We start from the raw sequence: 25,073 nt of genomic DNA on the forward strand, positions 1-25,073 counted from the left end.
GAAACATGCCAAATTGTACAGACATAATTTTTAGCCAGGCTGTCAAACAAATGAACAAGAGAGGACAATGAAATATTAATAACTGACTATGTTGCAGACAATGTATGATTTTATGATTTTTTTTCTCCTGTGAGCTTTTTTTTTTTTTTTTTTAACCTGTAGCTGTAGTTAACCCTTTTTTCAACGATATTATTGATCTGCCTGCATTGACACCATTGTCTCTGAACTGAACTGAGCTGAACGATGTACATCACTGTTTTCTGCAGAGCGACTGTATAATGAACTAAATAGATAACTAATGACTAATGATCTTTTACAATGGAAATGAATCATCATCGAACTTACTTAAGCTGCACAATGGCACTATGTTCTTCTAGAGCTGCTGTACAGCCCAAACTAACTTTGTTGCATTATTTTCCTGCTATCACTTTAAAGCTGCTTTGAAACACTGTGTAGGCCCTATTGTAAAAAGCGACTTGACTTGAAATAATTTTGTCAGATAAATATCTTCACTAAGTTAAAAGCACTGCTGCTTTTTTCCAGTCAGCAACAATGTAATTATTACTTTCCTTTAATTTCATTGCTATAAAATTTCTTAAAAGTCAGTTCGAAAAAGGATCCCTTGATGATCAAACTTTTATTGTTTGATCAACTCCGTCATCATTTACTCCAATACATCATATTTTCATTGAAAAGTGCGTGGCCGCCTCCTCTCTGCTGCAATCTTGTTACTCCTAACTAGGTTAGGAGACCTCTTCAGCTCTCTTAAGTAATTTAGGAGCTGAGACCTAGTCTTGACACTTAGGAACCTTTATGAATCACACTTATTCTTAAGTCTAGGAATAAAAGTAAAATGACGTCATTCTTAGAATTTTGAGAGACTTAAGACTAAAATTTTACTCTGAGTGGCTTTATACATACGGCCCCAGGCAAAGATGTTGTTACCAGAGCTAGTAGGCTACCATAAAACCGTGGGATAATATCTACTGTGTTTGCAACGTCGGGAGAAATATTTAATTTCCCCCGTTTATACGAAATAGCTATATAACATTAACAACAGTTAAACAAAAGATCGTTAGATCGTAAACAAATAAATTGTCATTACCGTATTTGTCCCAGCCGAATCCATGGTTGTCACGCCAGTCTCGGCAAGGCAAGCACTTCTTCCTTGTATCTTGGCGGGTACGTTCTATGCTCCAAAACGTAGGTGCTGATTGGCCCAAGAGGAGTCCTGTGCGCCAATGAACGCTAACTATCGATCTGCGCTCGATTGCTCTTCCTTCATCCTCCAACTACCCGGATGTCTGTGTCACAGTAACTTGAAATTGAATTTGAGAACTGAATCTGAATTGTAAGAACTGAATGTGAGGATATATAGAGAGTTTAATTTTCAGTGAGGATCAAATTTTATTGGACTTCAGTTCCAAACGAATAAATTCAATTTCAGATTCGGTTTTTCAATGCAATTATTCAAATTAAACAATACAATTTCAAATTATGTGATTCAAATTCAGTTTTCCAATGCAATTATTCAAGTTTAGCAATTCAAATTCAAATATATTTTTTTCAAATTCAGTTTCTGGTGGCACATATTTCAGCCCATAGTGGGCAGTTGGAGTAAAGATGCAATATATTGTTGGTACCTAAGTTAACATTGTGACTGTGTTATGTCAAATTAACATTTTCATGACTGAAATACTGATTAAACAAATGTGTTTTGAGTTTATGCTTAAATTCATACAATGTGGTTGTTGTCCTGAGAGCCAACGGAAGAGAGTTCCATAGCTTAGGGGCTATAACAGAGAAAGACCTGCCACCCATAGACGATAGACGAAATCTCCGCTCACATCGTAGTTCGCAGCCAGAAGATCGAAGAGTTCGAGGGGGAATATAAGGAGAAAGTAAGTCAGAGAGATAGGCTGGAGCAAGACCATTGAGTGACTTAAAGGTAAGCAGAAGAATTTTGTAAGTGATACGGGAAGGCACGGGTAGCCAGTGCAGTTTAAAGACCCACTCCGATGAAAATCATGTTTTTCTAGGTGTTAACATGTTCTTGTGGCATTTTTCTTATGCTAGAGGACATATCTTGAGAAAAATAAGCTCAAAGTAGTATTTCTGAGTATTTCTGCATTCAAATGGCTGTGAATCAGTAGCAGACGCTAAAATGCCGGCTAAAATAGACTGGAGTTGTGACGTAGTAACTCCACTGGGCGGGGCCCGCCCGGTCAGGTTCAGGAGTAGAGAGAAGACGATGGCGGATCGATACCTATGTGCGTTAGCGGGTTGCAATGCTAAGAGGAGAGATATTGGTATTAGCTTTCATGCTTTACCAAAACATGTTGCTGTGAGAGATGAATGGATTACTTTCCGGGGTTCCAGACTGCGACCATTTTTTGAGAATGTGCGAGTTAAAATTGTATATGGTCGCATTTGTGCGAGTGCATGGTCATGTACTACTCAGTTAAATTCACGCATGAATTTTCCTGCATTGAACTTGTTTTAGCGCCCGACAAAGTGAATTTTTGTCCCGCCAAAGTCTTATTTGATCGGTGAGTAATGTAGATGAACTGCTGCGCTTGTGACAGGACATGTTTATAACTGAAAGAACGAGCAGAGAGAGAGACCCGGACGCGCGCGCGCGCACTCTCTGTCTTCGGAGCCAGGCGAAAATGTAAACAAGACCTCACCGTCTCCAAACTAAGCACTGTCTTGCTCTCTCTCCCTCGCACATATTAATTAAAATAAATCGACACGGCGGTAAAAGGTCGGAAGACCAAAGTTTCATGTGGAGCATTCGGAGATTTTTTTTTCTTTTTCTGAATTGCCGCTGGGTGTGAATTGTGCTAAATAAGTTGCCTTATCTTCTCTGAAAAGCGTTCCGGACATTCAGCTGACATAAAACAACACTTTAATTAAACGAAAAAAACTATCCAGTGATGAAATGTTTTCTGTGTTGACAGAAAGAAAGACAGAAAGAGGCTGTTGCTGCCTATGTATCTCGCTTCAGCCAACGGCTCCGCCCACAACCCAGAGGCGAATTGCTAATGAGCTACTGCCGCTCTGCTGAAGCGAAGTCCCAGAAAACGGCACAGGTTTTGTGATTTTGGCTAAAAACGGCATAATCATCATTTAAAGACCACTGAGAATGTTTAAAAATAGCTCATAAATATGATCGGAGTGGGACTTTAAACAGAATTGGAGTGATATGGGCAGTTTTTTTAGTGTAAGTCAGTAGTCTTGCGGCAGAGTTTTGAATATATTGCAAACGTGAGATAGAGTGTGCTGGCAGTCCAGAAAAAAGAACATTACAGTAATCGAGGCGAGATGTGATGAACGCGTGTACTAGTGCTTCAGCGTCTTTTGGGCTGACATAGTTTGGCAATACGGCGCAGATGAAAAAAGGATGCTTTACAAAGTTGACTAATGTAAGCAACAAACGTCAGTGCAGGGTCAAGAATAATACCCACATTTTTGACAGAGGCAGATGGAATTATTGATGTAGCTTCGAGGTCAAGTCTGGGAATATTACTTAAATTTTTTGTTAGAGATGGAGGGCCAGTGATTAATATTTCTGTTTTAGTCAGATTCAGACTGAGAAAATTGGAGTTGAGCCAGGCCTTTAGTTCATTGATACATGATGATAGTGATGTGGTCTGGTGAATAGAATCCGGTCGGCAAGCAGTATATATTTGGATATCGTCAGCGTAGCAGTGATATTGAAAACCGTGGCGGCGAATAATTTGTCCGAGAGGCAAAACGTAAATAATAAATAGTAACGGGCCGAGAACTGATCCCTGTGGAACACCTTGTTTGAGAGTGACAGTGGGAGATTTGTAATTGTGCATAGTGATGTAGTATTTCCTATCTGTCAGATAGGAGGAAAACCAGGATAACGCGGCTCCTGAGATACCAGTCTCTGAGAGGCGCATGAGTAGTACTTGATGGCAGACAGTATCGAAAGCTGAGCTGAGGTCGAGTAGTAAAAGTAAGGAAATGTTTCCAAAGAGTCACCAAAGAGTAAGAGGTCATTGATAACTCTTGCTAATGCAGTTTCAGTACTGTGGTTTTGGCGAAAACCAGACTGAAATAAATCGAAACTATTGTTGAGAGATAGATATGACTGCAATTGAGTGGCGACAACCTTTTCCATGATTTTTGAGACGTACGGTAGATTGGAGATTGGGCGATAGTTAGCGTAGTCAGTTGGGTCCAGATTTGTTTTTTTAAGAATAGGAGTAACTGCAGCCGTCTTTAGTGAGACAGGAACAGAGGCAGAGAGAATAGACATGTTTACAAGATGTGAGATAGGTGCAGAAATGACAGAGGTACAGTGTTTCAGAAGGGTTGTAGGTGCAGGATCCAGCCGACAAGAAGAAGAATTCGATTTCTGTATCATTTCACTAATCAAGATGGGGTTGGTCAACATAAAGTTATTAAGTGTTTGTATCTGAGCTTGCTCACAACTAGAAGTGGTCGGTTCATCACTAAAAGTCCCACGTAAAGCATCCAGCTTTCCCTGAAAGTGTTGCAGAAAAGAACAGCACAAGTCGTCAGATTCTTGTAGACAGGCATTGTGCGCGGGTGCCTGAACAAGCTTATTTACAATGTTAAATAGTGTTTTAGGCCTGTTGTTTGCATTAGTGATGATTTTAGCGATATAGGAAGAGTGAGCTGTATTTAAGGTGGTTTTGTAGAGCTTAATATGGTCCGAAAATGCACAGTTAGATTGGTTTTCCGATAGACGTTCCAGCTGTCGGCCTCTTGCTTTCATAGCACGTAGCTCAGCATTAAACCACGCCGAAGAGTGGGACAAGGGAACAGACCTAGTCCTAATTGGAGCATGCTCATCTAAAACGTCAGCAATGGCAGAATGGTACAAATCAAATATTTTGGATGGACTGGTGAAATCATAAACATCAGAAATAGCAGAAGTAGTAATAGATGCAGCAAACATACTAGCATTAATAGCATTGATCTTACGATAAGAGATGTTAATATTGTCGGTACATTTAGTTGGACAAGTTAATGTAAAATCAAGGGTAATAAGCTTGTGATCAGAGATAGGAGTAACCAGACCATTGATAGAGATGTCATTCAAGCCAGATGTACAAACTAAGTCAAGTGTGTGGCCGTGAGTATGAGTTGGGAAGTTAACATTCTGATAAAGTTCAAAGCAGTCCAGAACAGTCATTAATTGAGTCCTATTTGAACAGGGAGTATCAACGTGAATGTTAAAGTCACCAAGCAAGATGACCTTGGATGATGAATCACAGGCTAGCGTTAGTAGTTCACTAAGTTCAGAGAAAAAACTTTTTTGCTGTTTGGGTGGTCTATAAATCAGGATGATTGTGAGGGGACTGTTTGAGGAAATTTTCAAAACCATATATTCAAAAGTCGTAGTAGTGTGGAAGTCCAGTTGAGAAAGTGTTATGGAGTTGCGATAGATGACAGCAAGGCCACCCCCTTTAGCAGATAAACGCGGCTTAGACAGGTGCTGGTATCCGTATGGTGTTAGCAGATTAAGATGCATGAAGTCATTCGGTGTTTGCCAGGTCTCAGTAAGGTATATCATATCCAGGTTTTTGTCAGTAATAAGTTCATTTAGATAGGGGCCTTTGTCCGAGATAGAGCGACAGTTCAGCAGAGCAAGGTGGTTTTGCAACACATCTGAGTTATCAGCTAAATGGACATTGAAATCTGACTTTTTTACGCAGACAAGCGATCGCGGTGGACGACAATCGCTTAGTAGGCGTTTCGGTTTGACCAGAGTTCTGTTATTTGACCAGATGCACGGGATAACAGTTGGTGTTGATTGCTGATAGTTAATGATCCTTCGGACTGAACGGTGCACGTAGCGCGGACGCCGGGTGATCCCGAGCGAGCGGCAGTGCTCGTATGTTTCAGAGTCGAGGCGTAGGTGCTGATTAAGCACCCTGAGTTCGCGTGACAGGTATCCAAAATCCATATTGGAAGGTAACCCAGTAAAAATAAGGGAGACCAGAGACAGCACGAGTGCTAAAGCCTTTGGTGTGTTTGTAATCGCCATGAGAAAATCAGCTATCAGCAAAGTCACGTTAGCCAGGACCACAACCATCACAACATCTATAAAAGCTTACGGAGAGGAAAGCTACCCAACCTGACATCAAGCTAATCGAACTACTGGTAAGAAGAGTGTTAACTCACCTCACAGTCAGTCCAACAGATGGAGGAGAGAAGGGTGAGAGGGCTCGTAGCAGGCTGACAGCAGAGAGTTCCCAACGGTAACAACAACAAAAGTACACTCAGCCAAGTAGAAAAAGTTAAGTCCAGTTTGTAGAAGGATGCAGAAAGGGAAACAACAACTGTCCAAGAAGCGGGCACAGCAAACGTAAACAATAGACGACGAAGCGTGGAGCGGCAGCCAGATGCGCACAGCGTTCCCACACAGTGTTCAAAAGTAGGTGGTGATGTGTAGGTTGCTGGAGATGAATAAAACCAGAACGACGGCTTATCCACAATCGAATGGAGTGGTGGAGCGGTTTAATCGGACTTTACATTCCATGTTTGTGGATGGTAACTAGTAGAACTGGGACATACTCCTGCCATATGTGATGATGGCTTATAGGAGCAGTACTCATGCTACTACAAGGTTTTCACCTTGCAAGGTTCTCTTTGGACGAGAGATTGTGTTGCCTGTTTAAGTTGTGTTGTGAGTGGATGAGGCCAAATTTTGATTCAGTAAATTATTATGTGGTGAAGGTAGCTGATAGCTTGTCTACTGTAGTAGAAACTGTGAAAGCACATCAGCTTAGAGCTTCAGGAAGGCAAAAACGATGTTTCGATGTAAAAGTTTCCCATCAGTTTTATACAGAAGGAGAATTGGTGTGGGTCAATAATATGGCGCGTAAGCGAGGGCTGTGTCCGAAGTTACAAAGGCGTTTCGTGGGGCCGTTTGTTGCCATTGAGCGAGTTACAGATATTTTGTACCGGAAAGCCCCACAGTAAAAAGGGCCTGAGCGAGTTGTACATTTTACTTGTCTTAAACCATATGTTTCAAATTAATTTGCAGGGATGCCGGAACGGAGTGGTGGGGAGGATCAAATGTCTGCTGTGGCGGGTGCAGAGTGAACTGCCTCCTCCTGACCCTGCACTGCCTCCGGACTCTGCGCTGCTGGACCCTGCACTGCGTCCGGATCCATCAATGCTTTCTGATCTTGCGCAGCCTAGTTCTTCTGTGTCTGATGCTGCGCTGCCTCCTGCTTATACCCTGCTGGCTGCACCTAAGTTGAATGTGGCTGCACCTCTTTCGGGAGATGGATATTTTATGGCTATACCAACTGAGTCTGTAGCCCACGAGTTGTGGGCTGGGACACATAATGGAGTTGCTGAGGGACGTTCGCCGCTGACCAGGAGGTTACCGGCCCGGTTGTTGGACTACAAGTTATCTGCTTGACTAGAGGATGATTCCTTTTGCCTGGGTAAATGTGTTAGATAGTAAGGGGGTATAACTCTTGTTAGGTGAGCTCCTGATCGGCACAAATAAAAGTGGCAAGAGCCCTAAGAACCCTGGAATTGAGCAAAGAGATTATGCTGCACCTGATGGACTGAGTAGACTATTCGACAAAGGGTATTTTCCCCATCGATGGACTGAGTGTTTCGAGTGCCTCACTGACAAAGGCTATCTTCCCTGCTGACGTGAGGCAGCTACCTTCCCACATCTACTATGTGTGATTCTACAAGCTGATAAAGGGTGGTAACATTTTATGAGATTGTGCTGTGTTTTAACCCTTAAAAAAAATGTGTGTGATAACTGTCATGCTGGTGTATTATTATATAGCCCTCCAGTCCGTGTGGTTGATTCAATATGTAAAATTTTTATTATGCCCCCTTCTTTTTTATTTTGTTGTTGATTGTTATTACTTGTGTTAATAATAAAAAATAAAAAAACCTTTAAAAGCCTAAAAATCCTGGATCATGTCAAATCGTCAACAATGAATTCCAGCTAGTTGAATAACCCACGTACAAAGAACGGACCCTAGATTTCACAGAATGAGCCCCAAAAGTTCAAGTTCAAGTTCAGATTGACAACATATGATTACCTGTTCAATCTACTGCTAAATTAAATAATGAACATTGCCCTGCATTTTTTAATTCATCTTTAGTTTGTCCTTTTAAGTTCAATCTTTCATTCATTTTGTGGTATTTCATAGCAAAACAGAAGTTACTAATACTAACTAATATTTTGAGTTGTTAATATACACAATGGAGCGACGGCTCAATCCTACTGAAATTAGAAGGGGTCTACTGCAACTGCTAAATATTAGAAATTGTAACAAAGAAGATGGTTAAGTCTAGATACAGGAGTTTGTATACATGACAAGAAAACAAAGCTTAAAATCAAAGTATAAAGCAAATAAGAGTAGTGTTACAGAACATGGACGATCAGATTTGGCCCACATTATGCGGCAGTGTGAACATTGCCTTACTTCCATGGATACATATTTAAAAGGTTTCCTTTAAGTGTAAAACTTTTTCCACATTGAGGGTGGATGAAATACTTCTCTCCAGTTTGAGTTATTACATGATTTTTAAGGTGATTCCAATCTTTGAAACTCCTTCCACACATATGGAATATTTTCACATATTTCACATATCACATATTTACAACAGTTCTCTCGAGTGAATCTTCTCATGGCAGGTAAGGTTAACTTTACAACTGAAACTCTTTCCACACTGAACACATGCAAATGGCTTTTCTCCAGTGTGAATTCTCATGTGATTACGAAGATATTCTTTTTGTGAGAAGCTCTTCCCACACAGTTTGCAGGTGTGAGGCTTCTCTCCAGTGTGAATTCTCATGTGGCAATCAATATTTGATTTATGTGTAAAACTCTTTCCACACTGAGCACATACAAACGGCTTCTCTCCAGTGTGAATTCTAATGTGATTCATAAGATTTCCTTTTTGTGAGAAGCTCTTCCCACACAGTTTGCAGGTGTAAGGCTTCTCTCCAGTGTGAACTCTCATGTGGGAATTAAGGTTTTTTTTATGTGTAAAAGTCTTTCCACATTGTTTGCATGTGAAAGGCTTCTCTCCAGTGTGAACTCTCGTGTGGCAATCAAGTGTTTTTTTATGTGTATAAGTCTTTCCACATTGCTTGCATGTGAAAGGCCTCTCTCCAGTGTGAAGTCTTATGTGGGAATCAAGGGGTTTTTTATTTGTAAAAGTATTTCCACACAGTTTGCATGTGTAAGGTTTCTCTCCAGTGTGAAGTCTTATGTGGCTTTTAAGGCTTTCTTTTCTAATGAAACTTTTTCCACAATATTGGCAGGTGAAAGGGTCCTCTCCAGTGTGAACTCTCATGTGATCTCTAAGGCTTTCTTTATGGGTAAAACTTTTTTCACACTGAGAGCATGTGTACGGCTTCTCTCCAGTGTGAAGTCTTATGTGGCTTTTAAGGCTTCCCTTTTGAGTGAAACTTTTTCCACACTGTTGGCAGGAGAAAGGCTTTTCTCCAGTGTGAATTCTCATGTGGACTTTAAGGTTTCCAAGTTGATCAAAACTTTTTCCACAATGTTGGCAGGTGAAATGACTTCTAGCAACTGTCTTTTGAAGTCTTTTTTGTGAGGAGGCCTCTTCGGTCTGTGAAAAACTATACGATTTTTCTCCAGTTGTGAAATCATGATGTTTCACATACAGACATTTCTCTTCCATTTCATTCAGTTCTTCACTCTCTCCTTTCAGCTGCACCAGGTCTAAAAAAAAAGAGAGAAATACAAGTTAACACAAAGTTAACATATCGCTCTGGTTAAACATCCCAAAAAAACTTTGAAGTGGGCAATGATTGAACCTCTTATCTTAAAAAAAGATTCCGCACATTATTTGTACTTGCAAATATATCAAAATTAGTCTATTAAGCGTTACATTTGGTCCCATGACCTTCATCAGGCATACACAAACAGACAAATACAAAATGATCCAATTTAAATAGAGCAATCACTGCGTTTTTTTGACCCCATCGTGACACATAACCACCAATAACAATCAACAATCAATCACATAGAAAAATGAAAATTTACAACAACAAATATATTGAAAATACAAATACCATTGTTTTACAACATTAAATAACGCTTCAATTAAATCCATTAGTGATCAATTCTGAATAGTAACCATCCAGAATAGCTCCCATCTCAGTAAAATAATTTTTATATTGCTCCCTCTCGGTGGGACACTAAGAGAAGTTGCAAATTACCTGCTTTTTGCATCTGATTGTGGCTACATCTCTCTTCTTTTGCTATTAGATCTTTCGACAACATGGATCACTAGATTCTTTTGGATAGCTTCATAATTATGTTGGCATTTGTGGACAAGCAATAGCATGGTTTAGGTCTATCTGACCACTGCCACTTTAAGTGAATGAAGAGACAACTCATCAAACACAAGTAAGGAGTGCCAAAGGGCTTAGTATTAGGTCCTCTTCTTTTCTCCTTGTACATGTTTCCCCTAAGAAACATTATCACTAGATTTCACTACGTTATGCCAATTATACTCCAATAAAATAGTTTTATATTTCCTCACAATCTGAAGAAACGGCACAACTCCCAAAGTTAACTGAGTGAATTAATGATAACAAAGATGTGATAAAGTCATTTTCCTCAATTAAATTGTGACAAAGACAAGGGTGTTAAAGGAAAACTTCACTTCAAACTGAAAATTCTGTCACCATATACTCACCCTCAAGTTGTTGTTCTGCTGAACACAAAGAAAGATATTTTGAAGAATATCGATAACCAGACAGTTGATGTACCCCATGGAAGTTACTGGGGTACATACACTGTTTGGCAGAGGTGGAAAGTCACTACTTACAAATACTTTCGTTACAGTACTTGAGTAGATTTTTCCAGTTTTTTTCTACTTTCTTGAGTATAATTAAATTGTGGTACTTTTGAGTTGAATAAAAATAAAGTATTCAACTTCGCTACATATATTTTTCATCAAAAGTACAAAGTACTTTGACAAAGGTGCCAACAGAGCAACAGGGCAAGCTGACATTTGACAGACACTTGCGCAATAACGCAAGACACTTGCGTTATTGGCTGAAGCCCTGCGCTTCAGCCAATAACTGACAGGTCTGACTCGGGCGCAAAACTTCCAGTTCAACTGTGGGGCGGGACGTTCAAACCGCGCTTTGACATTCAATCACTGGTATCGCTAACGTTTCAATATTTTAGTGAATGTAAGAGAGCTATGCTCATATTCTGTTTTTAAATTTTAATTATGGCAACTCCTGCAATGGGTCATCCCATTGATAATACCAGAGAACTGAACAGTTGTAGTAAATAAAAAACTCGGCTCATAACATGGACGCAGTTATTGCATGGACGGAGCAAGAATAATGTAAGTGTCTTAAATACATGGACACAGTTCAATTGAATGGTAAAGCTAGCCCTCTTTAACAATACAGTTAAACTAAATGTACGAAGCAAACTTTGTACAAAGCTGAAAAAAAACCTCAACCACAGTGAAATAAGATTGCATGATTTATCGGTCAATCAGATGCATGTAAAAGTGTAGTTCTCTTACGAGAGGTCTCTCGTACTGCGTAAGATATCTTACGCTAGGTGAAAATCCTTTTCCGCGAGATATTGAAGCCAAAAATTATCCTTAATTTTGTAATAATGCAAAACGCGTTGCAGCAGCAATGCAGACATAGGCGAGACAGCTCGCGCGCCTATTGGCTGCTCTGCGGCAACTGCAGCAGCCTATCGAGCGAGGCCTGGCGTGACGTCAGACCCAATCAGGGCACTTCGCGCCCGCTGCGTCACGTCCCGCCGAAATGGGCGTGGTCTAGGCCTATAAATATCGCTCGCAGGCAGCTATTATCTGATTTTTCATCCTTCAAGCGAAGCACACGCATCGCTGGAGCTGGATAAGAAGCCGCGCCGTCTGAAAGAGAGCACCTTCAGCGGGACGAGTCACTGAAGTCGCTGGCCGCGCCGCCTTCCTTGCCTTCCTGCTGCGCTTTCCGGCATTATATCCTTTCTCTGCTACTGTGTTTATGTATGTGTGTGTGCTCGCCGCCGCGACACACACTCCCATTGCACTAAAAGAGCTGGGCGTCTTTTTCAAGACGCCCCTTTTCCTGATCACGCAGCTCTCGCACTCGCTGACGGCGACTGCCCTCACTGCGAGTTAGGTACTGCCTATGGTGACTCTGAGGACTCACCTGGCATCCTTCTCCGAGACGTGCAGTTTGCAGCCAACGAGCGCGTTGCACAACCCGCTCGCCTGCACCCAAACACCGTTTCTATGGTTTCCGTGCGTCACTGGCGAAAGGAGAAAAGAGCGTTTTCTGGTCCCCCCGCGGACGGACCGACCTCCTCTTTCTCGTACATTTCTCATTCCCCTCTGAAGTTCGGGCGACTGGAAATGTCAGTATTGCAGTGAGCAAGCCTGTTGTAATACACGCATGCCTGCAAACAAACGCCAGCACGTTGACGCTCTCTTATAATACTCGCGCTAACTGAGTTACAATGTGTCTCCCCCTGTGGCCCAGTGGCAGACTCTCAGGTTTTTGCACGCGAGAGACCCGCGTTCGATCCCCGGGTCTACCGGCAGATAAAATTATGCCGTCAATGCTCGCTCTGTCAGTTCCCTGAAAAGGCGACTGCAGATGTGTATTTTGCAGCCAACGAGCGCGTTGTACAACCCGCTCGCCTGCACCCAAACACCATTTCTATGGTGTTCCGTGCGTCACTGGCGTAAGGAAAAAAGGGAGTTTTTCTGGTCCCGCTGCGGACGGACCAACCTCCTTTTTCCTATACATTTCCCATTCCCCTCTGGAATTCAGGCGACTGGAAATGTCAATATTGCAGTGAACAAGCCTGTTGTAATGCACGCAGGCCTGCAATAAACGCCAGCATGTTGACGCTCTCTGTTTCTATGGCAACTTCTCGCTCGTTCAGTTCCAGTAAATGTGACTGTTCCAGTGTATCCTGCAGTAAACAAGTCGGTTCTGTCACCCGCTTGCCTGCACACAAACGCCGTTTTTACGGCTACCCAGATAAATCCCATAAGTGTGAATTTTTCTGGTGTCCCGGCCACGGCCGATGGTGCTTTATGTGTAAGAAGAATGCCCACTGCCCAGTGCCCATCTCTACACACAAGCACAGCCCGTCACACAGGGCTCGCGCACATGAATCGACTCAGACCGATTGCGCTTCAAACATGGTGAATGTGCCCACTAACACCACGTTATGCATGTCTCACGGTTTCTGTAAAAACGAAACCAACGTGCACTCGCTTCACGCAAGCGAACGATGCTTTCGGTGTGATAAATGTGCCCGCTGTCCCGCGCCCACATCCACACATAGACATGACAGTTCCCACGGGAACCGCCCAGCCCTCCCCCTCGCGGTTAACCACCGCAGAGGAGTCGAGCGCGGGCAATCTGCCCGCTGTCATCAGCGCGCCCCATGCCTCAAATGTCACGAGCGCCACGCTTGTGTTACAGCACACCGAAGCTTCTCCATCGCTGAGCGAGCGGAGCGCGCTTCGTATTCAACCCCTAGCTATCCATGCAGACGCATGGGCAAAGCTACCCGGGGTTTCGAAGTGGGTGCTGAACATTATAGAAAGAGGCTATTCGCTGCAGTTTTCGCCGACGCCCTCGCCGCTATGTGGCGCGCGTCGAGACCACGGTAAAAACAGAAGTAGCACATCTACTTCGAGCCGAAGTGACGAAACTATTGAGCAAAGGGGCCATAGAGCCTCTCTCTCAAGTTCAGAGCGAAGGAGGGCTATACAGCAGATACTTCCTGGTACCGAAAAAAGACGGGGGTCTCAGACCCATACTAGATCTAAGGCAACTGAACAAAGTGCTTGTGAAGCGACAGTTCAGGATGCTCACGACCAGGCAAATCCTTGTGCAGATTCGCCAAGGAGATTGGTTTGTGTCAATAGATCTGAAAGACGCGTATTTTCAAATACAGATAGCGTCACGTCACAGGCGATATTTGAGATTCGCCTTCGAGGGCCAGGCATATCAGTACACAGTCCTGCCGTTCGGTTTGTCCCTAGCACCCCGTACATTTACGAAGTGCATGGATGCGGCGCTCGCACCCCTCAGAATGAGAGGCATGCGAGTGCTGAACTATTTGGACGATTGGCTGATTCTAGCGCAATCTCGCGCAGTGCTCATAGAACACACGACCATTTTACTCGATCACCTCGAGGATTTGGGTCTGAGTGTCAATTGGGCGAAGAGCTCCCTGTCACCCAGTCAGAAAATATCTTTCCTGGGCACAGAACTGGACTCACTATCCATGATAGCGCGACTATCACAACAGCGCGCGGTAGACATTCGACGCACAGCGAACTCTTTTCGCTGCGGCGCGTCTGTCCCGCTCAAGAGATTTCAGAAGATGCTAGGTCTCATGGCCTCAGCATCGTCAGTGCTCCAGCTGGGTCTGCTCCGCATGCGCCCGCTGCAGTTTTGGCTGAAAGCGCGAGTCCCACGCGAAGCGTGGGCACCCGGTTTGCTTCGCCTCAGGGTCAATCAGAAGTGCGTTACAGCTCTGAAACCCTGGAAAGCGAACGACTGGTACCAATCAGGTGTAAGCCTGGGGACTTCCTCGAGGGTGAAAGTGGTGTCCACGGACGCGTCCACCTCGGGATGGGGAGCGCTGCTCGAGGGCAGACCGTTCTTCGGCCAGTGGTCAGAACGGGAGAAGCTCCTGCACATAAACTGCCTCGAAATGCTGGCAGTCGACAACGCGCTGACGCGTTTTTGTCCCCAAATAAAAGGTCACCACGTCTTGGTCCGTTCGGACAACATGTCTGTGGTGTCCTACATAAATCGCCAGGGCGGCATCAGATCCGAGAAACTGTACAGGCTGGCAGAACGCCTCCTGGTATGGGCTCAGTGCAACCTGCGCTCGCTCAGAGCAGCGCACGTGCCAGGGATCTTGAATATAGGACCGGACAGACTGTCCAGGAACAATGTTCCGGCAGGCGAGTGGTCTCTACACCCACAGACAGTCCATCTGCTGTGGAAGAAATTTGGCAGAGCGGAAGTGGACCTGTTTGCGTCTCAAGAAAACACTCACTGTCAAGAATTTTTCTCCAAGAGCAGGAGCGCGCTGGCCCATGTGTGGCCCCGCCGCCCGCTCTATGCTTTTCCCCCCGTCTCTCTCCTGCCTCAGGTGATGGAACGGATCAGGGAAGAAGGATGCTCAGTACTGCTGGTAGCACCGTTCTGGAAAAACCAACCTTGGTTCCCAGTCGTGATGCAGTTAGCAAGTACTGCCCCGTGGCCAGTACCAATGGGGAGAGATCTCCTCTCACAGGCCCGCGGCTCGATCTGGCATCCTCACCCGGAACTATGGTCCCTTCATGTCTGGGCCATCAACGGGTACATGTTGGACTCCCTAAAGGAGTATTAAACACGATCACGCAGGCTAGAGCTCCGTCTACAAGACGACTCTATTCTTCGAAATGGTCGGTGTTTTCGGGCTGGTGCACAGCCCGTGGTGTGTCACCCACAAACTGTGGTGTGACGGAGGTGCTTTCCTTCCTACAAGAGCTGTTGGATGGGGGCAGGGCCCCCTCCACGCTCAAAGTTTATGTGGCGGCTATAGCAGCGTTCTCAGAAACAACGCTTGGTCAGTCAATAGGAAGGAACGATTTAGTCATCCGCTTCCTTAGAGGAGCTAAGAGACTGAATCCTCCCAGACCTCCCTCAGTCCCCGTATGGGACCTTTCTACGGTTCTGGAAGCCATGAAAGGTGCGCCATTTGAGCCTTTACAGTCAATCGATTTGAAACACCTGTCTTTCAAGACGGTGTTTTTGCTGGCTCTCGCTTCAGTGAAGCGCATAGGGGATCTGCACGCGCTCTCTGTGAGCGCGGCGTGCATGGAGTTTGGGCCCAATGACTCAAAAGTTATACTCAAACCTAAGCACGGTTATGTTCCAAAATCCCTCAACACACCGTTTAGGGCGCAGGTTATCTCCCTGTCAGCCCTATCGGTCCCTGATGAGGAAAGAGACGCGAGCCTCCTTTGCCCAGTCAGGGCATTACGAGCTTATGTGTCTCGCTCGTCTGTTTTCAGACAGACGGAGCAGCTTTTTGTTTCGTTTAGCGGACGTTCTAAGGGACTAGCCGCGTCGAAACAGAGCCTATCCAGATGGATAGTTGATGCTATAGCGCTGGCATACGCCTCCAAGGGCATGCAGTGCCCATTGAGTGTCAGAGCGCACTCCACGAGAGGCATGGCCTCTTCGTGGGCCTGGTCAAGTGGGATTGCCTTGCAAGATATTTGTATGGCGGCAGGCTGGGCCTCCCTGTCTACATTTATAAGGTTTTATAACCTAGAGGTTCCCGCCCTGCAGGCCAGGCTGCTGTCGGTCTAAATTTACCAGTATTATCCGACCTGATGCGATCAGCTCAGAATGCTGCGTCTGCTGAGCACAGCTCAATGTTCGACAGTATAAAGCTGGGCAAACTGTGTAAGACCCACATTTTCCCCATCAGTTCAGGCCGTACCCCGCCCTGTCTGTATGATGAAATTCGCGTCCCATCGACGCTACTATATGTGGAAAAGTGAGGCTGCACCCCTCCCTCTTCCCGGACTCCCTGTGAGTTCCCTGAGTGATTGTGCACTATATGTACCCCGGGCTTTCGCCCTTGGGTCTTTGGTGTCAGATCTCAGCATGCACGGCGTTTTACATTGGGTCCCCTAGCGTAAGATATCTTACGCAGTACGAGAGACCTCTCGTAAGAGAACGTACTCGGTTACTAACGTAACCTCGGTTCTCTCTAGAAGAGGGAACGAGTACTGCGTATCTTGCCGTGCATGCACACGCTCTGGTTGCTTCGATGATGAAAAACCAGATAATAGCTGCCTGCGAGCGATATTTATAGGCCTAGACCACGGCCATTTCGGCGGGACGTGACGCAGCGGGCGCGAAGTGCCCTGATTGGGTCTGACGTCACGCCAGGCCTCGCTCGATAGGCTGCTGCAGTTGCCGCAGAGCAGCCAATAGGCGCGCGAGCTGTCTCGCCTATGTCTGCATTGCTGCTGCAACGCGTTTTGCATTATTACAAAATTAAGGATAATTTTTGGCTTCAATATCTCGCGGAAAAGGATTTTCCCCTAGCGTAAGATATCTTACGCAGTACTCGTTCCCTCTTCTAGAGAGAACCGAGGTTACGTCAGTAACCGAGTACGTTTGTTACTATAGCAACAGTGGGCTCCCAGCACATTTTCGGTTGAATGGGAAAAAAATGAATTTAATTTAACATCAACCATACCCCACTTAATTTTTTTTTTTTTTTTTTACTGGCACTTTTTTATTCATACTGTTTCAAATCTCTCTTTTTTTAATTGCACCTCTCACTTAACCACCTTTGCTTTCAATTATGAAATGATTAAAATTAAAACATTCAAATGATGTCAGTCGTGTTTGAAATCACTTCTGTTGAGTGAGAATATATTTGATTAAATTATATGATACAGGCTATGTTGATTAGCATTACATTAAACGGTTAGTTCACTCAAAAAATTTAAATTAGCCCATGATTTACTCACCCTCAAGTCCTCCTAGGTGTATATGACATTCTTATTTCAGACGAATACAATCGGAGTTAAATAAAAAAAATTCCTGGCTCTTCCAAGCTTTATACTGGGAGTGAATGGCTGGAAAAAATTAAGCCCCAAAAAAAGTGCATCCATTTATGATAAAAATACTCAACACAGCTCTAGTGGGTTAATAAAGGCTTTCGGAAGTGAAGCCATGGGTTCCCTTTCAGTCGAGAACGTCAGACGTAGTCGACGTCGACTGAATGGGGATCATGCTTAGGGAGCCTGTCTTCTTCGTACTACTATTTAATCAAGCCAATTCAACATTGGCGTGCGTGATTACACGCTCCGCCCCGCAGCGCGGGTATAAACACGAAAGTGGATACACGCACCAGTTGCCTTTCGCTTCGGAGCCGATCGGATGTCTCTGAAGAGTACTATTGTTTACACAACAAGCGAGTGTGTCGGTGTTCTTGCAGGAAGACCTCCCAGTGTTGGTGTTTCTACAGCACTTTGAAAAGTGCTTAAATTTGGGATAAAATGCTTGAAATTGTAACTATTTCTTTCACAACAAATACCTATCTGACTGAATAGTTTGTTTATTAAATGGAGACATAAAATGTAGCCCTTCAGATACAGAGCGATTAGTGCTACGCTGGTCTGAGCAAAAGTAGGCAGAGTTTTCATTTTGATTTCCGCGATTGTTTGAATGCCCCGTTTTTATTGGCCGCGCGGGTAATCGTCACTGAGCGCAGCGGCAAAAGTTTAACTATTTTTGACCGCGGCGTGCGCACGAGCTCGCCAATGCTTTGGTCGACGCAGCAACATAACGTCCTCGACAAGCCATTGAAAAATAAAAAAATGGGTTTCATTGCACAGCGCATTCTGCGTCCTGTCTGAAAGGGCCATTAGTGACAGAGTACTTGGTGTGATAATGTAATGTTAGTATTGCATGTCAGTTATGGCACGTTCATTTGTGGAATATGCAGTGAACATAGCCAAAGTTACAGCACAGTAACTGTAATGTTAACTACCCGCAAGTTAAAACCAGCAAACGTCAGCCCAGCAAATGAACCGAAACTTAGCATAAGGTTATACTTGCCTAACAGACATGTCTACTTTTAAACAGAACAATTCAAAACGAAAGAAAACAGACTTCTCTCTGCTTATGTAATCCGTATGAAATGCGCATTTCTCTCTGGCGCGTTCACTACTGCGAAGATCGCGAGTCAGCATCGTCAATTTCATCTTTGCAGCCGACATTGACACAGAAAACACGTTTATTAATAAACAATTCAAATATCTCCTTGCTATATTTGACATATTCATAATCATTACTTTTGCCGGTTCTTTGTGACAGCTTTTAGGTGCTTTATTGGCAGCGCCACCCTTACATGTAACATGAACACTAATGTAACCCTTACATGTTACACCATCGCATCAAAGCACGGCATTCCGCATTCCTACACTTATAAAATGCAATTCAATGTGGAAGTAATCCAAGTATTCAGAATACGTTACTCAGATTGAGTAACGTAACGGAACACGTTACAAATCACATTTTGGGGCATGTATTCTGTAACGAAATACGTTTTGAAGGTATCCTTCCCAACACTGGGCGTAAATGATGACAGAATTTTCATTTTGAAGTGAACGAATCCTTTAAGCATCCGACCAAAAACCTCCACACACAGGATTCTCGATGGATGTACTGTTACTTTGTTTTCTATAGTTAAGAACGTCTCTGGTTATCTAATGTAACCATGGTTCGTGAAACTAGCCACGTTTCCACTGCCGGGCCAAAAGTGGGCGTGCCAGGGTCAGTCGTGTTTCCACTGTCACTTCAGGGGCTTCCTCGGGGCCAACGCTTTGGTCCAAAGTGGGCCAACTCGGGCTTGAGGAGTGGTTACTAACAGAGGCGGAGTTTTCCTGAGTCGGGAGACGGCAGCGCGGGATGATTCCATATACCAACTAACATCAGCATTAAAGACTTTTAAAGTCATTTTAGCTCAAAACTCACTTTCATGTTTGAATAACTTCTGTTTGTGATCCGATGTGGATTCTGATCGCTGTATAAGGCAAACATATTTATACGCGATGCAAAAGACTATGCACACTAACCATTACCATAGTAAATATGACCGATTGAAGAAATCAGACAAATCATATAGGCTATCACAATCATGTTTTTATATTATCTGTCAGTACGTCTCGTCTCTTTATAACGGACTGTCTGATATCCATATTTAGCTCTGCATATGTCATAAAATAAGCAACTTTTTTTTCCGTGAGATTCCTCCGTTTCTCTGACTGAAAATATAACTACAGGCTATTGGGAGAGAGTGCTAAAGCTCCTCAGGTCGTATTTTTGGTGGCATATTTGTAGAAATGATCATTCTTTCTAAATGTGATTTAAATATGTCCTGTAACTACAAATAAACAGAAACAGATGTGACTGAATAAGTAGCTAAGTATGTCCTCTTTCTTTTGTGAAATAATGGTAAACCACTTTATTTCTGTGCGACTAATGAGCAATCTTGACACAAATTAATACATTATGCTCAATGTATCACTTTTTATTGTAAACCTGTGGTAAAGCATCGATGCTTGGGTTTTAAATCTTTAAGTAAACAACAAAAATGCCAAACAAACGGACGCTTTTATCATGTTCGTTTTGCGATCTCGGTAGTTTCCAGTGATTTCTTTCTGATTAGTTTTCTGATAAAACTTCCTTTTGTTGGTGAAATGATGGGTTACAGGTGTGTTTTAGTGAAGCGCTGCAGAGCTTCTGGTCCGACGGTGGAAACGCAACGTGGTTTTGGGCTCGGTGCTACAGGTTAGAGCCGGGCTATGTTGATTAGAAAATGAGCACATTTTCAATCAATATCTTGACTATGTTTTAGTCCAGATTACCTATTTAGTCTTTAAGTATTAAATATTTGGTGCTGAGATGAACACCATGGCAAATACATAAATCTGAATGGCCATTTGAAACATTTAAATATCTCAGGAACAGAAAGTAGCGCCACTTTGTTTACAGAGTTACCTGGGTTATCTGCTGTCAGAGAGTGAATTTAAATTTTCATTCAGCACGTCTCATTCACTCGTTTACCCATGCTTCTCATCCGTGTTTTTTTACGTTTATTTTTTAAGTTAAATAATCACATTAAGCTGTATCACTGTTTTCCATTCACAAATTGAAGATCTTTTAAAATGATAATGAAGACGTTTGTTACGCCATTTAAGATATTTAAGACATTTTATTCACTCAAATGCTCCTAAATACATTTTAAAGTTTGCACGCATCTATTTTTAGTTGCAAACGTGAGTGAAACGCTTACACTGTCGAGCCCTGTAATGCCATAAAAACTTTTCTGAAGACAGTCAGTTCCCTTTACAGATACATTCATATAAACCAACCCGTCGCAAATTATGTAGTCATGTAAATCCACCATATTTAAAAAAAATACTACTGTTGTTGTTTCACGAAAAGTAGTTTTAAGAGTTTTTTAGACCATAATGAGTTTATTTAGACCTCAAATATGTGACTATTATATAAACTATAAAATATATATTTTTTAATTTAATATAATTTTTTTATTTTAAAACATAATAGTATTATCACTTCGTTGTTTTAAATAAAATAATAAATAACTAAATAAAGTGTAATAATACTATTATTTATTTATTTTTAAAAATTATAGTTATATTTAATGGGTCACACTATGTGCAGTGTGAGCACCAAATCTCAAGGTGCTCTCAGGAGAACAAGATGAAAAACTTGTTCACCCCTGTTTATATTGCAACAATAAATAACTCACAAAACGAACTCTCTTTAATCCCACAAATACCATGTAGAGCCATATGATTTCCACAATGCAGAAAACACGGATGGAATCACGGAATCCAGTCACAAAAGGAACTTACTGGGAACTTCACAGAATTTGGCAATTTTTGGATGAATAAATCAAATGCTTTGAATAATTTAAAAATAAAAACAATCAATATTAAACGCTCACTAAAAATACAAAATATTTAGTTTACTTGAATCATGTCATGTAACTGAGATAAGAGAATTAAAGGTACAATATGTAAGAATTTTGCATTAAAATATCCCAAAATCTCAAGGCCAGTGTTATATATTTTGTTAAGTTGATTACTTACAATATCCCAAATGTTTCCAACTATTTTTAAATCGTGAGAAAATTGCGATTTTAACCAAGGAAACGGGGCGTTAGAGCAGGGGGGAGCTGGGAGTCGCCAGTCAATTGCGTCATATCCGCGTCACCCTCGGTTTCCGCTCGTACTGCGTGGAGTCCTGGACAAATGCGGAAGTTGTAGTTGTAGCGTCTATCAAGCTACAAACTTTAGCTTGTTTCTTGCAGTCGTTATGGGACACAATTATTCTTTACCGATTGCAGCTGGTTCTGTCAACAAAGTATGCTTAATTTTATATTTTCCAAAAGTAGCATTCGGTAATAGTTATGTTTATGTAAGGAAAGTATTATTGCTTTAGATTTGTGTTTAGTTTATTGACATTGTTTATCACGTCTGGTGTTTATGGCCATGTAAATAAACATAGCATGTGTTATACATAAAGATTAATCAGTATTTTGGCAAATGATGTGGGCATGTTCGAATGTACTTTTACAACAATTGTTTAGAACACGTAAAACTGCGCAGCGTTATCACAACAATGAATTCAACAAATACAGTAACATCTATGAAGTATTAAACCTTACTTTTCATGCGGTTAATTCATTTTAATGAAATAATAGTGTGATGAGGTTTAAGAGTCAGGAAGGAAGAAGACGCGTCGTCGTGACTGGGACTCGTACTTTATTAAAATAAAGCAAAACAAACAAAAGCCGCGCACAACGCGCATTCACTGTGACAACCGCGACGGCACAAAACAGTTCAAAAATGAGAGCTCGGATCCACCGGTTTTCTTCCTCTGCGTCCGATTTTCTCTCCAGTCTCTCTCTCGTTCCAGCGCGGCTTATAAGCGGTCTCTCCACGCCGATCACTGCAGTAATAAGACAGGTGCATTTGCACTTGACCTACTTGCTCGTCTCTTTTCTCTCCCATCACAGACCGCGCTGAACCACGCCCCCCTCGCCACAAAAAGCATGTCATTAAACGCAACATTTATAAAAATAGAACTTAGCCTCATCCATGAACATGATTTTTCGATTCCCGTCTGACTGATTTACATCCACGGTGGAGTTTAAAACGACAGTTCCCATCATTCCACGCTCCTTCACATCGTCATCAAGCTACGCCGTTGTTGTTGTTTGGAATGTAGCGCCCTCTAGCGGCAGAAAATTCTTGCATATTGTACCTTTAAGAACATGCAAATGTGTAAATTATCGAAATGTTAATTTTGAGCCCTCTGAGTTTTATGAGGATCTAAATGTTGTCTTTCATGTGTAGGCTAATGTTTTGTTTTGACCCTCTGAATTTTAGTTACTGTAAAGTCCATGTTTTGTTATGGTTGCATTTAAAAGTGGTAGAAATTAATGTTTTTCTTTGTTTCAGTACAGAATATTGGATTTACTGTTTCATATGACATTTTTCAAAAAATATCATTAATTTCTGTAGATCCGGACATTTTAATAAGGATCAAATGAGTTCAGCTTTGAGAATGAAACCAACCTGTTTGTTCCTCAGTATCTTCTTGTTTCACACTGATAGCTTCTTCAATCTTCACTTCTTCACTCTCCTCTTTAATAAATGCCATCTTTGTTTGTGTCTCAGTATTTTCTTGTGGATCTCAGTCGCTTCACCACGAGTTTTTCTGTGTGTTTGGACACCCTGTCATGATTAAGATGAGAATAATTAACAGAAAGAAAAATAAATCCAAACTAAGTCTCAATCAGCTCTAGTTCAGTAGTTATGTACACTGGTAAGAGAGTCAGTCAGAGTGAGAGTTAATGGGCTTAAATGAACAGATAAAAAAAAAAAGAAAGAAAAAAGAAGCTGGCCACTCAAAATAATCAATACAAATGAATAAATAAATTAAACCGACTCTTTGTGTTTAGGAATTTATGCTTAACATTTGATATTAATGGATATGTAGATTATACTTGATATATCACTTTCCTAAAAACATTGCAGTTGCTTTGTTAAAGTTGTAATCACACACGTTTCACTGGTTCAAAGCATTTGCGAAGCATTTGATTCAATTGACTCAGAGTTTTGAAAAGCTCCGTTTCTCTCATCACTACTTGCCAGTGACCGAATTCGTGTTTACAATAAACTTATTCACGATATTGGGAGCGAAATGAGACGCTCATTTTCTGTTAATGATGTGTGGATGCACTTTACAAACAAAAATAACGTTAGATAAAGCATTATAATGTTACATTCAATGATAAATAATTCATTTAGCATCGCTTGTCAAACCTATACAATTGATTAAACTTTTATTTTATTTTATCGATTTAAATACTTTAAATCTTTTAAAACACAAACCTTTCTTCAGCTGAACCACAACAAACGCACGAGTATGTCGCAGACTTATGATGTCATCAAGCCACAACAAAATAAAGGCCCTATTCACATGCTTAAACAGTGTATAGAATATGCAATAAAATAGTTCCCAGAGGAATTCAGAGTTGATTTCTTTGTAAAATATTAACTACTATTGAAAGAGTGTGTGATTATGTCTACAAGGCAAAATTCTCCACAAAAAAAAAAAAACTCAAACATTTATAGCTATCATTGTATCAAAATGTAATAGTGACAGATGTGATTAAAAAAAAACGACAATCTTCCAAGAATCAGTAGAAAATAAATAAAAGAAGCTGCAAGAAAAATGTCAAGGATAAAATGTATTCATTAAATACCAGACATTATTGGTGAAAATGTTCAGTCTAATTACAAAGGGAGTATTTCAAAGTTTTGCTTCCAAATTTATTTCTGATTGGCCATGAAAAGAAACGACTTTTGATCTGTGTGATATATATATATATATATATATATATATATATATATATATATATATATATATATATATATATATATATATATATATATATATATATATATATAGTCAACCAGAATAATAATTTTACCACAGCAGGAAAATTGGTGTGTATTTGCTGCCTTTCACCGCTAAGAGGCGCTATAATCACAGACTTTGAAAAGTGTCCGTTTATTCTCTCTATTGTGTAATCTGCTGCGGCTCATTGAGAACTGGTAGCTGATAAATTCAAGTGAAATTACAGTACAAATTTTGAACTGAAAATAAATGTATAGGCTTTTATTATTTGTATTGAATTTAAGCAAAGTAGCCTTAACGTCACTCTGTGAGCCCAGTTTTTCTATAGTTAGAAAGCTATGCATGACAATAGGATATGTCTTAACCTTTGTGTTCTTTTAATTTGTAGTTGATTTCTTAACTGAAACATTGCACTGAAATAAATGAAACTAAATGATTAAAACATTATCAGGACTTGCTAACCGATGTTAGTCGGACTCGGCAGCATTTGTGTTTTTGCATTTTTTGT

At 41.7% G+C, this 25,073-nt stretch overlaps 1 long non-coding RNA gene across 1 annotated transcript; it reads right to left on the reverse strand.

The window, feature by feature from the left end:
- Window positions 1–8,860: 8,860 nt before the first annotated feature.
- On the reverse strand, window positions 8,861–24,114 carry LOC309497703. The gene is made up of 3 exons (XR_014205662.1): window positions 24,037–24,114; window positions 23,218–23,376; window positions 8,861–9,734 (listed from the first exon to the last, which is right to left on the reverse strand). It is a non-coding gene; the product is annotated as an uncharacterized lncRNA (long non-coding RNA).
- Between the last annotated feature and the right edge of the window lie 959 nt (window positions 24,115–25,073).

This window comes from Leuciscus leuciscus (genome assembly GCF_965113295.1).
Source record: "Leuciscus leuciscus genome assembly, chromosome: 4".
Classification (NCBI taxonomy): Eukaryota; Metazoa; Chordata; class Actinopteri; order Cypriniformes; family Leuciscidae; genus Leuciscus; species Leuciscus leuciscus.